Consider the following 15,453-nt stretch of genomic DNA (forward strand, 5'->3'; position numbering starts at 1 on the left):
AATGAAAAAGGCTTCGTGAAAAAATCTATTGAGCCTAAAAAAAATTTGTCAAGGACATATTTTAGGGGGAAAGGATTTTGTGTTTTAGGTCAATGTAAAAACAGGGTCACAAAAAAAAAATAAAAAAAAAGATTATGATACTTGGGTAAATAAAGCTTCGTGAAAAAATCTATTGGGGCTAAAAACAAATTTGTCAAGGACAGGTTTTAGGGGGAAAGGATTTTGTGTTTTAGGTCGATGTTAAAACAGAGTTAAAAAAAAATTTAAAAAAATTATGATACTTGGGTAAATAAAGCTTCGTGAAAAAATTTATTGGGGCTAAAAAAAATTTGTCAAGGACAGGTTTTAGGGGGAAAGAATTTTGTGTTTTAGGTCGATGTAAAAACAGGGTTAAAAAAAATTAAAAATAAATTATGATACTTGGGTAAATAAAGCTTCGTGAAAAAATCTATTGGGGCTAAAAAAAATTTGTCAAGGACAGGTTTTAGGGGGAAAGGATTTTGTGTTTTATGTCGATGTAAAAACAGGGTTTAAAAAAATTAAAAAAAAATTATGATACTTGGGTAAATAAAGCTTCGTGAAAAAATCTATTGCGACTAAAAAAATTTGTCAAGGACATGTTTTATGGGGAAAGGATTTTGTGTTTTAGGTCAATGTAAAAACAGGGTCACAAAAAAAAAAATAAAAAAAAGATTATGATACTTGGGTAAATAAAGCTTCGTGAAAAATCTATTGAGGCTAAAAAAAATTGTCAAGGACATGTTTTATGGGGAAAGGATTTTGTATTTTAGGTCAATGTAAAAACAGGGTTAAAAAAAATTAAAAAAAGATTCTGATGCTTGGGTAAATGAAAGAGGCTTCGTGAAAAATCTATTGGGGCTAAAAACAAATTTGTCAAGGACAGGTTTTAGGGGGAAAGGATTTTGTGTTTTATGTCGATGTAAAAACAGGGTTAAAAAAAAATTTTAAAAAAATTATGATACTTGGGTAAATAAAGCTTCGTGAAAAAATCTATTGCGCCTAAAAACAAATTTGTCAAGGGCAGGTTTTAGGGGGAAAGGATTTCGTGTTTTAGGTCGATGTTAAAACAGGGTTAAAAAAATTTAAAAAAAATTATGATACTTGGGTAAATAAAGCTTCGTGAAAAAATCTATTGGGGCTAAAAAAATTTGTCAAGGACAGGTTTTAGGGGGAAAGGATTTTGTGTTTTAGGTCGATGTAAAAACAGGGTTAAAAAAAATTTTTAAAAAATTATGATACTTGGGTAAATAAAGCTTCGTGAAAAAATCTATTGCGCCTAAAAACAAATTTGTCAAGGACAGCTTTTAGGGGGAAAGGATTTTGTGTTTTAGGTCGATGTAAAAACAGGGTTAAAAAAAATTTTAAAAAAATTATGATACTTGGGTAAATAAAGCTTCGTGAAAAAATCTATTGGGGCTAAAAACAAATTTGTCAAGGACAGGTTTTAGGGGGAAAGGATTTTGTGTTTTAGGTCGATGTTAAAACAGAGTTAAAAAAAAATTTAAAAAAATTATGATACTTGGGTAAATAAAGCTTCGTGAAAAAATCTATTGGGGCTAAAAAAAAATTTGTCAAGGACAGGTTTTAGGGGGAAAGAATTTTGTGTTTTAGGTCGATGTAAAAACAGGGTTAAAAAAAATTAAAAATAAATTATGATACTTGGGTAAATAAAGCTTCGTGAAAAAATCTATTGGGGCTAAAAAAAATTTGTCAAGGACAGGTTTTAGGGGGAAAGGATTTTGTGTTTTATGTCGATGTAAAAACAGGGTTTAAAAAAATTTAAAAAAAAATTATGATACTTGGGTAAATAAAGCTTCGTGAAAAAATCTATTGGGGCTAAAAACAAATTTGTCAAGGACAGGTTTTAGGGGGAAAGGATTTTGTGTTTTATGTCGATGTTAAAACAGAGTTAAAAAAAAATTTAAAAAAATTATGATACTTGGGTAAATAAAGCTTCGTGAAAAAATTTATTGGGGCTAAAAAAAATTTGTCAAGGACAGGTTTTAGGGGGAAAGAATTTTGTGTTTTAGGTCGATGTAAAAACAGGGTTAAAAAAAATTAAAAATAAATTATGATACTTGGGTAAATAAAGCTTCGTGAAAAAATCTATTGGGGCTAAAAAAAATTTGTCAAGGACAGGTTTTAGGGGGAAAGGATTTTGTGTTTTATGTCGATGTAAAAACAGGGTTTAAAAAAATTTAAAAAAAATTATGATACTTGGGTAAATAAAGCTTCGTGAAAAAATCTATTGCGACTAAAAAAATTTGTCAAGGACATGTTTTATGGGGAAAGGATTTTGTATTTTAGGTCAATGTAAAAACAGGGTTACAAAAATTTAAAAAAGATTATGATACTTGGGTAAATAAAAAAAGCTTCGTGAAGAAATCTATTGGGGCTAGAAAAAAAATTTGTCAAGGACAGGTCTTAGGAGAAAGGATTTTGTGTTTTAGGTCGATGTAAAAACAGAGTTAAAAAAAATTTAAAAAAAAAAAGATTTTGCTACTTGGGTAAATGAAAAAGGCTTCGTGAAAAAATCTATTGAGCCTAAAAAAAATTTGTCAAGGACATATTTTAGGGGGAAAGGATTTTGTGTTTTAGGTCAATGTAAAAACAGGGTCACAAAAAAAAAATAAAAAAAAGATTATGATACTTGGGTAAATAAAGCTTCGTGAAAAATCTATTGAGGCTAAAAAAAATTGTCAAGGACATGTTTTATGGGGAAAGGATTTTGTATTTTAGGTCGATGTAAAAACAGGGTTAAAAAAAATTAAAAAAAGATTCTGATGCTTGGGTAAATGAAAGAGGCTTCGTGAAAAATCTATTGGGGCTAAAAACAAATTTGTCAAGGACAGGTTTTAGGGGGAAAGGATTTTGTGTTTTATGTCGATGTAAAAACAGGGTTAAAAAAAATTAAAAAAAGATTCTGATGCTTGGGTAAATGAAAAAGGCTTCGTGAAAAATCTATTGGGGCTAAAAAAAATTTGTCAAGGACAGATTTTAGGGGGAAAGGATTTTGTATTTCAGGTCGATGTAAAAACAGGTTTAAAAATAATTTAAAAAAAGATTCTGATGTTTGGGTAAATGAAAGAGGCTTCGTGAAAAATCTATTGGGGCTAAAAAAAAATTTGTCAAGGACAGGTTTTAGGGGGAAAGGATTTTGTGTTTTAGGTCAATGTAAAACAGGGTTAAAAAAATTAAAAAAAAAGATTATACTTGGGTAAATGAAAAAGGCTTCGTGAAAAAATCTATTGAGCCTAAAAAAAATTTGTCAAGGACAGATTTTAGGGGGAAAGGATTTTGTGCTTTAGGTCGATGTAAAAACAGGGTTAAAAAAAATTAAAAAAAATTATGATACTTGGGTAAATAAAGCTTCGTGAAAAAATCTATTGCGCCTAAAAACAAATTTGTCAAGGACAAGTTTTAGGGGGAAAGGATTTTGTGTTTTAGGTCGATGTAAAAACAGGGTTAAAAAAATTTTAAAAAAATTATGATACTTGGGTAAATAAAGCTTCGTGAAAAAATCTATTGGGGCTAAAAAAAATTTGTCAAGGACAGGTTTTAGGGGGAAAGGATTTTGTGTTTTAGGTCGATGTAAAAACAGGGTTACAAAAATTTAAAAATGATTATGATACTTGGGTAAATAAAAAAAGCTTCGTGATAAAATCTATTGGGGCTAAAAAAAAATTTGTCAAGGACAGGTTTTAGGGGGAAAGAATTTTGTGTTTTAGGTCGATGTAAAAACAGGGTTAAAAAAAATTAAAAAGAAATTATGATACTTGGGTAAATAAAGCTTCGTGAAAAAATCTATTGGGGCTAAAAAAAATTTGTCAAGGACAGGTTTTAGGGGGAAAGGATTTTGTGTTTTAGGTCGATGTAAAAACAGGGTTAAAAAAAATTTAAAAAAAATTATGATACTTGGGTAAATAAAGCTTCGTGAAAAAATCTATTGCGCCTAAAAAAATTTGTCAAGGACATGTTTTATGGGGAAAGGATTTTGTATTTTAGGTCAATGTAAAAACAGGGTTACAAAAATTTAAAAAAGATTATGATACTTGGGTAAATGAAAAAAGCTTCGTGAAAAAATCTATTGGGGCTAAAAAAAAAATTTGTCAAAGACAGGTTTTAGGGGGAAAGGATTTTGTGTTTTTGGTCGATGTTAAAACAGAGTTAAAAAAAAATTAAAAAAAAATTATGATACTTGGGTAAATAAAGCTTCGTGAAAAAATCTATTGGGGCTAAAAAAATTTGTCAAGGACAGGTTTTAGGGGGAAAGGATTTTGTGTTTTAGGTCGATGTAAAAACAGGGTTAAAAAAAATTTTAAAAAAATTATGATACTTGGGTAAATAAAGCTTCGTGAAAAAATCTATTGCGCCTAAAAACAAATTTGTCAAGGACAGGTTTTAGGGGGAAAGGATTTTGTGTTTTAGGTCGATGTTAAAACAGAGTTAAAAAAAAATTAAAAAAATTATGATACTTGGGTAAATAAAGCTTCGTGAAAAAATCTATTGCGCCTAAAAAAATTTGTCAAGGACATGTTTTATGGGGAAAGGATTTTATATTTTAGGTCAATGTAAAAACAGGGTTACAAAAATTTAAAAAAGATTATGATACTTGGGTAAATAAAAAAAGCTTCGTGAAAAAATCTATTGGGGCTAAAAAAAAAATTTGTCAAGGACAGGTCTTAGGAGAAAGGATTTTGTGTTTTAGGTCGATGTAAAAACAGGGTTAAAAAAATTTTAAAAAAGTTATGATACTAGGGTAAATAAAGCTTCGTGAAAAAATCTATTGGGGCTAAAAAAAATTTGTCAAGGACAGGTTTTAGGGGGAAAGGATTTTGTGTTTTAGGTCGATGTAAAAACAGGGTTAAAAAAATTTTAAAAAAGTTATGATACTAGGGTAAATAAAGCTTCGTGAAAAAATCTATTGGGGCTAAAAAAAATTTGTCAAGGACAGGTTTTAGGGGGAAAGAATTTTGTGTTTTAGGTCGATGTAAAAACAGGGTTAAAAAAAATTAAAAAGAAATTATGATACTTGGGTAAATAAAGCTTCGTGAAAAAATCTATTGGGGCTAAAAAAAATTTGTCAAGGACAGGTTTTAGGGGGAAAGGATTTTGTGTTTTAGGTCGATGTAAAAACAGGGTTAAAAAAAATTTTAAAAAAGTTATGATACTTGGGTAAATAAAGCTTCGTGAAAAAATCTATTGCGCCTAAAAAAAATTGTCAAGGACATGTTTTATGGGGAAAGGATTTTGTATTTTAGGTCAATGTAAAAACAGGGTTACAAAAATTTAAAAAAGATTATGATACTTGGGTAAATAAAAAAAGCTTCGTGAAAAAATCTATTGGGGCTAAAAAAAAAATTTGTCAAGGACAGGTCTTAGGAGAAAGGATTTTGTGTTTTAGGTCGATGTAAAAACAGAGTTAAAAAAAATTAAAAAAAAAAAGATTTTGCTACTTGGGTAAATGAAAAAGGCTTCGTGAAAAAATCTATTGAGCCTAAAAAAAATTTGTCAAGGACAGATTTTAGGGGGAAAGGATTTTGTGTTTTAGGTCAATGTAAAAACAGGGTCACAAAAAAAAATAAAAAAAAGATTATGATACTTGGGTAAATAAAGCTTCGTGAAAAATCTATTGAGGCTAAAAAAAATTGTCAAGGACATGTTTTATGGGGAAAGGATTTTGTATTTTAGGTCAATGTAAAAACAGGGTTAAAAAAAATTTAAAAAAAGATTCTAATGCTTGGGTAAATGAAAGAGGCTTCGTGAAAAATCTATTGGGGCTAAAAAAAATTTGTCAAGGACAGATTTTAGGGTGAAAGGATTTTGTGTTTTAGGTCGATGTAAAAACAGGGTTAAAAAAAATTAAAAAAAAATTATGATACTTGGGTAAATAAAGCTTCGTGAAAAAATCTATTGGGGCTAAAAAAAAATTTGTCAAGGACAGGTTTTAGGGGGAAAGGATTTTGTGTTTTAGGTCGATGTAAAAACAAGGTTAAAAAAAATTAAAAAAAAAATTATGATACTTGGGTAAATAAAGCTTCGTGAAAAAATCTATTGGGGCTAAAAAAATTTGTCAAGGACAGGTTTTAGGGGGAAAGGATTTTGTGTTTTAGGTCGATGTAAAAACAGAGTTAAAAAAAATTAAAAATAAATTATGATACTAGGGTAAATAAAGCTTCGTGAAAAAATCTATTGCGCCTAAAAACAAATTTGTCAAGGACAGGTTTTAGGGAGAAAGGATTTTGTGTTTTAGGTCGATGTAAAAACAGGGTTAAAAAAATTTAAAAAAAATTATGATACTTGGGTAAATAAAGCTTCGTGAAAAATCTATTGGGGCTAAAAAAATTTGTCAAGGACAGGTTTTAGGGGGAAAGGATTTTGTGTTTTAGGTCAATGTAAAAACAGGGTTAAAAAAAATTAAAAAAAAAGATTATACATGGGTAAATGAAAAAGGCTTCGTGAAAAAATCTATTGAGCCTAAAAGAATTTGTCAAGGACAGGTTTTAGGGGGAAAGGATTTTGTGTTTTAGGTCGATGTAAAAACAGGTTTAAAAAAAAATTTAAAAAAAGATTCTGATGCTTGGGTAAATGAAAAAGGCTTCGTGAAAAATCTATTGGGGCTAAAAAAAAATTTGTCAAGGGCAGGGTTCAGGGGGAAAGGATTTTGTGTTTTAGGTCAATGTAAAAACAGGGTTAAAAAAAATTTAAGAAAAAGATTTTACTTGGGTAAATGAAAAAGGCTTCGTGAAAAAATCTATTGAGCCTAAAAAAAATTTGTCAAGGACAGGTTTTAGGGGGAAAGGATTTTGTGTTTTAGGTCGATGTAAAAACAGGGTTAAAAAAAAATTAAAAAAAAAAGATTTTGCTACTTGGGTAAATGAAAAAGGCTTCGTGAAAAAATCTATTGAGCCTAAAAAAAATTTGTCAAGGACAGATTTTAGGGGGAAAGGATTTTGTGTTTTAGGTCAATGTAAAAATAGGGTCACAAAAAAAAAAATGAAAAAAAGATTATGATACTTGGGTAAATAAAGCTTCGTGAAAAATCTATTGAGGCTAAAAAAAAATTGTCAAGGACATGTTTTATGGGGAAAGGATTTTGTATTTTAGGTCAATGTAAAAACAGGGTTAAAAAAAATTTAAAAAAAAGATTATACTTGGGTAAATGAAAAAGGCTTCGTGAAAAAATCTATTGAGCCTAAAAAGAAATGTGTCAAGGACAGATTTTAGGGGGAAAGGATTTTGCATTTCAGGTCAATGTAAAAACAGGTTTAAAAAAAAATTAAAAAAAAGATTCTGATGCTTGGGTAAATGAAAGAGGCTTCGTGAAAAATCTATTGGGGCTAAAAAAAATTGTCAAGGACAGGTTTCAGGGGGAAAGGATTTTGTGTTTTAGGTCGATGTAAAAACAGGGTTAAAAAAAATTAAAAAAAAAATTATGATACTTGGGTAAATAAAGCTTCGTGAAAAAATCTATTGGGGCTAAAAAAAAATTTGTCAAGGACAGGTTTTATGGGGAAAGGATTTTGTGTTTTAGGTAGATGTTAAAACAGAGTTAAAAAAAAAAATTTAAAAAAATTATGATACTTGGGTAAATAAAGCTTCGTGAAAAAATCTATTGGGGCTAAAAAAATTTGTCAAGGACAGGTTTTAGGGGGAAAGGATTTTGTGTTTTAGGTCAATGTAAAAACAGGGTTAAAAAAATTTAAAAAAAGATTATGATACTTGGGTAAATAAAAAAAGCTTCGTGAAAAAATCTATTGGAGCTAACAAAAAAAATTTGTCAAGGTCAGGTCTTAGGAGAAAGGATTTTGTGTTTTAGGTCGATGTAAAAACAGGGTTAAAAAAAAATTTAAAAAAAAGTTTTTGCTACTTGGGTAAATGAAAAAGGCTTCGTGAAAAAATCTATTGAGCCTAAAAAAAATTTGTCAAGAAAAGATTTTAGGGGGAAAGGATTTTGTGTTTTAGGTCAATGTAAAAATAGAGTCACAAAAAAAAATAAAAAAAAAGATTATGATACTTGGGTAAATAGAGCTTCGTGAAAAATCTATTGAGGCTAAAAAAAAAATTGTCAAGGACATGTTTTATGGGGAAAGGATTTTGTATTTTAGGTCAATGTAAAAACAGGGTTAAAAAAAAATTTAAAAAAAAAGATTATACTTGGGTAAATGGAAAAGGCTTCGTGAAAAAATCTATTGAGCCTAAAAAGAAATGTGTCAAGGACAGATTTTAGGGGGAAAGGATTTTGTATTTCAGGTCAATGTAAAAACAGGTTTAAACAAAAATTAAAAAAAGATTCTGATGCTTGGGTAAATGAAAGAGGCTTCGTGAAAAATCTATTGAGGCTAAAAAAAAAAATTGTCAAGGACATGTTTTATGGGGAAAGGATTTTGTGTTTTAGGTCAATGTAAAAACAGGGTTAAAAAGAAATTAAAAAAAAAAAGATTATACTTGGGTAAATGAAAAAGGCTTCGTGAAAAAATCTATTGAGCCTAAAAAATTTGTCAAGGACAGGTTTCAGGGGGAAAGGATTTTGTGCTTTAGGTCGATGTAAAAACAGGGTTAAAAAAAATTATGATACTTGGGTAAACAAAGCTTCGTGAAAAAATCTATTGGGGCTAAAAAAAATTTGTCAAGGACAGGTTTTAGGGGGAAAGGATTTTGTGTTTTAGGTTGATGTAAAAACAGGGTTAAAAAAAATTAAAAAAAAATATGATACTTGGGTAAATAAAGCTTCGTGAAAAAATCTATTGGGGCTAAAAAAATTTGTCAAGGACAGGTTTTAGGGGGAAAGGATTTTGTGTTTTAGGTCGATGTAAAAACAGAGTTAAAAAAAATTAAAAATAAATTATGATACTAGGGTAAATAAAGCTTCGTGAAAAAATCTATTGCGCCTAAAAACAAATTTGTCAAGGACAGGTTTTAGGGAGAAAGGATTTTGTGTTTTAGGTCGGTGTAAAAACAGTGTTAAAAAAAATTAAAAAAAAATTATGATACTTGGGTAAATAAAGCTTCGTGAAAAAATCTATTGCGCCTAAAAGCAAATTTGTCAAGAACAGGTTTTATGGGGAAAGGATTTTGTGTTTTAGGTCGATGTAAAAACAGAGTTAAAAAAAAAATTAAAAAAAAATTATGATACTTGGGTAAATAAAGCTTCGTGAAAAATCTATTGGGGCTAAAAAAATTTGTCAAGGACAGGTTTTAGGGGGAAAGGATTTTGTGTTTTAGGTCAATGTAAAAACAGGGTTAAAAAAAAATTTAAAAAAAAGATTATACATGGGTAAATGAAAAAGGCTTCGTGAAAAAATCTATTGAGCCTAAAAAGAATTTGTCAAGGACAGGTTTTAGGGGGAAAGGATTTTGTGTTTTAGGTCGATGTAAAAACAGGTTTAAAAAAAATTTAAAAAAAGATTCTGATGCTTGGGTAAATGAAAAGGGCTTCGTGAAAAATCTATTGGGGCTAAAAAAAAATTTGTCAAGGACAGGGCTCAGGGGGAAAGGATTTTGTGTTTTAGGTGAATGTAAAAACAGAGTTAAAAAAAAATTTAAAAAAAAGATTATACGTGGGTAAATGAAAAAGGCTTCGTGAAAAAATCTATTGAGCCTAAAAAAAATTTGTCAAGGACAGGTTTTAGGGGGAAAGGATTTTGTGTTTTAGGTCGATGTAAAAACAGGTTTAAAAAAAATTAAAAAAAAAGATTATACTTGGGTAAATGAAAAAGGCTTCGTGAAAAAATCTATTGAGCCTAAAAAAAAATTGTAAAAGACAGATTTTAGGGGGAAAGGATTTTGTGTTTTAGGTCAATGTAAAAACAGGGTCACAAAAAAAAATTAAAAAAAATTATGGTACTTGGGTAAATAAAGCTTCGTGAAAAATCTATTGAGGCTGTTCCGGATAGGAACATGCCTTTTCTTCAATATATGAGAAATTGTATGTAAAACCCCATGAGCAAAAATGATAAAGTTTAGGCTTAGATTTTTGCACTATAAGTGATCCAAAATTAGAAATTATCCATCTCATCAAGCAGATATATAATCCAAATATGCTTTAAGATAGTTTCATCCTTTAAGGATCATTAGTTTACTTAATAATCATGCCAATCCTTGGGCATAACATTCAGATACAAAATTTCTCATTGAACACTAAATTGCATATTTTTAGGGATAGTTTTTTATCATAAATATCCATAGTTTATTATTCATATATGCAAGATCATTTTTCTACACTATCAAACTGTAACTATACTTGATATCGTTAGTCCAATCCTTATAGTGTAAGAAAAAACCATATGAATCCTTTATCATGTCTCATAGCATCTTCAATTTAAGATTAAATGCACTGTTAATCCGAATTTCAGATGGAAATTACCATCAATAGAATCGTACTAAAGCCGATTATCACTTTCTAAAGGATTCATCCTTCAAATCAATATATTTCAGGATATATTTAAGATATTCATTTTTATATGACAATTCATCCAGTGAATGACCGACCTATTTAACGTGCGTCATTGGGTGAAGAAGACAAACAAGAAAAATGCAATTCTGCATATCAGGCATATATTCAAATATAGGGACTTAGCAATTTTCAAACAATGCTCAATAGTGGGAGACCACAAATTTTGTATAAAAACCCATAATTTTTGTAAATAAATTTAGATTTCGCATTACCAGGGAACCAAGCGTTTCTTTTCGGCATTTAATTGCCTTTGTCTCTTCTGCGATTTCTCAGGACCACTTTGGCCAAGTCCAGCGGCACTCTAGTGCCTTCCACTTCAGCGGCCAAAGAGTCTGGCTTGTCTTTAGCGGCATCTAAAGTGCCTTTCTCTCAGCAGCCAGACACTCGGCTCTGTTGCCTGGACTCAGCGGCTTTACATAAAGCCTAAGGACCTAAAGTGGCAACATCTTCTGGCTTTGTTCGTCGGCATTAGGATTGCCTACTTTCAGCAGCCAGAAGAGGCTCCGCTGCCTACCACTGCGGCTTTAAATAGCCTATCTTAAGTGGCAGCTCGGACTTTGAGGAATTGAAGATATTTTCTCCCTGAGGCATTCGTGCCCGGTGCACAGACCAAGTCTCTGTTTTACGCTCTGGAGGCATCAGATTAGTCTGGTCGCCATCACTGAGGGGCATTCCTGCCTGTATCCCAGTGGCATTCAATTGCCGTTACCAGGGGCTGTCTTTAAAAGACGCCGAGCGACACCGAAAGGGTAGAAAACCTTCAATAAATCAACAGTCTAAAGAGCAGGGAATTTCTTGGCGAGATCTGAGAAATCTTCCTCCTCTATATTGGCTCCTGCAGCCTGATTGGAGCCAACATTGGTCCTTCGAGCCGGATATTCTCTCCGAGAGGATATCCGGCACATCTCACTCACCTGCGGTTCTCTGCCTTGAGGTCGTCATACATCCCGAAGACGTCCCGTTCCTGTGGAGAGAGGACAGCTATTAGGAGGTGAAGTTTCATCAATAGACCAATCAGTGACACTGACTGTACCTACAGAGAGTACTTTGGGCAAGCACTCAACTCACCAATCCGGATTCTGCGAACCACAGACGTCATCTTCCACGATCATCATCATCTGGCGTCACATCCATTGGCGTCACCCTATTCTTCAACGCCCTCTATTCTCCAAAGGGTTGATATCTCCAGTGAAGATCGATCTCTGGCTGACCACTCCGAGTCATCCATTGCCAGCAGTTGCTTCACATTTTCTTCATTATTCTCCAAAGGGTTGATATCTCCAGTGAAGGCCGATCTCTGGCTGACCACTCCGAGTCATCCATTGCCAGCAGTTGCTTCACATTTTCTTCATTATCTCCAAGGGGTTCATATCTCCAGTGAAGGCCGATCTCTGGCTGACCACTCCGAGTCATCCATTGCCAGCAGTTGCTTCACATTTTCTTCATTATCTCCAAGGGGTTGATATCTCCAGTGAAGATCGATCTCTGGCTGACCAATCTGAGTCATCCATTGCCAGCAGTTGCTTCACATTCTCTTCATTATTTCCAAGGGGTTGATATCTTCAGTGAAGGCCGATCTCTGGCTGACCACTCCGAGTCATCCATTGCCAGCAGTTGCTTCACGTTTTCTTCATTATCTCCAAGGGGTTGATATCTCCAGTGAAAGTCGATCTCTGGTGGGCCATATCAAGTCGTCCATTGCCAGCAGTTGCTTCACGTTGTCTTCGTTAAATCAATTTGAGTGAAGACTGATCATCAGGTTCAGTTCCAGATATCTTAGACATCTAGTCTGCAAATCCATCGTTATCTCCGGCTGAGATTCTTGAATATCCAGTAGAATCTCTCTGCCTTTTTACTGACGGCATCCTGCACGTCGAGGGCTTCATTCAGAAGTCAAACACATCCGTCTTGGCTTTAATCGCTGCCAATTCCCTGGACCAGAAAGATCATCTCTACAGCTCTTTTCAACTTAGCAGATACTAAATTGTTATCTTCTCCGGACATCCTAGGACAGTCATCGCGTTACAAAATCCGTCACTTCAGGGTTCTCAAAATCCTCAGGAGACCCATCAATAAATTCCTGTGAAGAAAACTCCAACAATTTTGCTGAAACTTGGTGAATTTACGACTCACCCGGTTGTGATTTCATCTGATGAATTTACAACTCTACAGAGAGAATCCAGCATCATTGAGACTTTCGTAGATCACGCCTGTTGATTACCATCCATATTGGAGCATTTCCATCCAAACAATCAAGCTCCTAATTATTTCACCATTCTTCGTGCCAAAGAAGAAGACGGAATTTCCAGTACACCCTGTACTTTGATGCACACAACGCAAGCGGAAAAGCTTATCCAGCACATTCTTCACTGTGGGGCACCAACTCACCAGAATCTTTTTGATTCAATTCACTGCTTTGTGCCCACTTTCACCTTTGAATACTATTTTCTTCAATCTTTCCACTGAAGAATTTCTTCGAGATTGAAGAACTCTTTAAAGAATTCACCAAAACTTCACAGATAGTGCACAAATTTTCCACTGCAAATCCAATTCACAATTTCACATTTTAACTCCACAAGTGAAATTACTACACTGCAAGTCAAAGGCAGTGACAAAGAGTACGAAGAAAACAAAAGAGGGATCGAATTACCCTCAAATCCCAGCGCGCATCATCATCAAAAGCTCTTTTTATCCCCTTGAGTTGCACTACCAGCATGGCTCATAAATTCAAATCCAGTCACCGTTTTTCAAACCATAAGTTCTCAAGAATGAGTAACGGATATCATCTGGGTGACTCACGCAATCATATGAGAATGTCCAGATTTCCCTACGAATTCCGAAAGCAAGGAATACTTCAAACTCATGAAGAAGATTGGGAAAGGCCAATACTTATATTCTGGGATCCGGTCACAGATGAGTTTTTGTTCAAATCATCTATCTACAACCGGGGAAGAGAAACCAGATCCGGCATCTTATCAACAATCCGTTCTTTAAAAGATCCAATTGGATGGCTCTGTCCAGCGCTCCAATTATCCAGAACAATTCAACGTCTTTTGATCAGACAAGAAAGTGGATGGAGAGTTGCCTTCAGTCTTTGGAATAAATTCATCAAAGATTTAAGAGCCATTGAACAATTAAGGATTCCGCGCTGGAATGGATGTCAAATAGGAGCACAGGCCGAAATCCATGGATTTTCATTTGCTTCAGAAGAAAGTATCGCTGCTTGTGTATATATCAGATCTACAAAGGTTGTTCTTCTTACAGCCAAGTCAGAGATAGCAGAAAACATGCCTCTTCCCAAACTACAACTATGCAGCGCGGTGCTTCTAACCAAGTTGTTACAGAGCACAATAAAGAGTCTAAATATTAGCTTCAAGAGGATATACGCATGGAGTAGCAGTAGCGCTGTCCTTGCTTGGCTAAGCAAGGAATCTTCTACATGGAACACTGAAGTGTCACAGAAGGTGGCACAAATTCATCAACACTTTCCAAAGAAAATATGGAATCGCGTTGATTTGGAAGAAAATCCTGCGAAATTGGCGGCGTGGGGTGTTAATGCCAAACACCTTAAAAACATGACTCTCTGGTGGAGGGGCCCAAGCTGGCTTCGCCATAAACACAGCAGTTGGCCTATCAACAATATCGATGAGAGCATCCTCGAAGCTGAGAGATATTATTTGGAACAAACAAAGTTCTTGTTCACTCCAGCAGCTTTCGATAATTCAGAAGATCTTCATGAAGTCTATATGTCTATAGCAGATCCAACCAACTGACGCCAACTGCCTGAAGAGTAACATTGTGAGCAGAAAAGTCATCTTAAATAAGTCAAATCCTGATGATTGGCTCTCACTTCCCCTAATTGGGAATACTACAACCAGTTACTCATCTACATCATTGCTTCCAGATTTCATCTTCCGATCCAGTACTACTTATCATAAATTGGCTGTCCATACCAAGCATTTGTTCTTATAAACCATGTAGAAGAAAAATTAACATCAATGCAGAGTAATATTGCTGCATTTCTTTCATCAAAGAAAGTCTCCAGATGTGAGAAATCCTAACGAGTGTATCATACACTCAATTGGAAGTACTTTAATCATGTATGCTTCCATAACATATCTTCATTCACGAATGATCTTCAAGACTACAACTGAATGTGAATGAATAGGTCTTTCTTTAATAAGAAAACGTCTTAAAGTAACATCTAGCTACCAAATCAACTTTAAGGATCATCAAGTCAACCACAACGTATTATCTGCAAACATGATGATACTAAGGATGAATTTCGCGTTGCAGACACCTTCACCATGTGTGTATCTGTAATACATCTATGTTCATTCTCCTGTCCAGACTAAATTCTTCGTAGCTGCGGTTGTTACTAAAATGGCTCTGTGACTTCGTCATACCATCGAGTCAATTCCATCACTTCATTTGAAATATAATGAAGATGTGGTTCTGCCACACATCCAACTTCAAGAGATGTCATCATGCTCCTTTGAGGACTTTAAGCATTTCATTATCCGGGCATTCTAATACATTGGAAGCCGTTATCCACGCTTGTTCATCAATAGGGCAAACAATTCATCGACAACTGCTCCTGAAGAATCCAGTCGCCAGATTATCTCTTCACAACAGAGGTGAAATGTCATCTTCGTTTTCAATGATTGCTTGACATCATCTACAATACAGCAATCTCCAATCTTGTTTCTGATCCTTGTTCCTGATCCTGGTTCCTGATATATCCTAATTGTGTTAACTATATCCTTCGTCGATACCAAAGTTCAACAATATCAATATCATCAAGTCACCAACAGGCCAGCCCAGTCAGGATTTAATACAAGATTTCTGATTCATCATCAACATGTAAAACCGAGTTGATCAACCTACAACCATAACTAGGCATCGTTACCATAGCGTTCTGTCATCTTACATCTTGCTTCTTCAAGTTTGATACAATAAACAATCAGTCAAGAACA

The sequence above is a fragment of the Phlebotomus papatasi genome, chromosome 4 (genome assembly GCF_024763615.1).
Source record: "Phlebotomus papatasi isolate M1 chromosome 4, Ppap_2.1, whole genome shotgun sequence".
In the NCBI taxonomy this organism is placed as follows: domain Eukaryota; kingdom Metazoa; phylum Arthropoda; class Insecta; order Diptera; family Psychodidae; genus Phlebotomus; species Phlebotomus papatasi.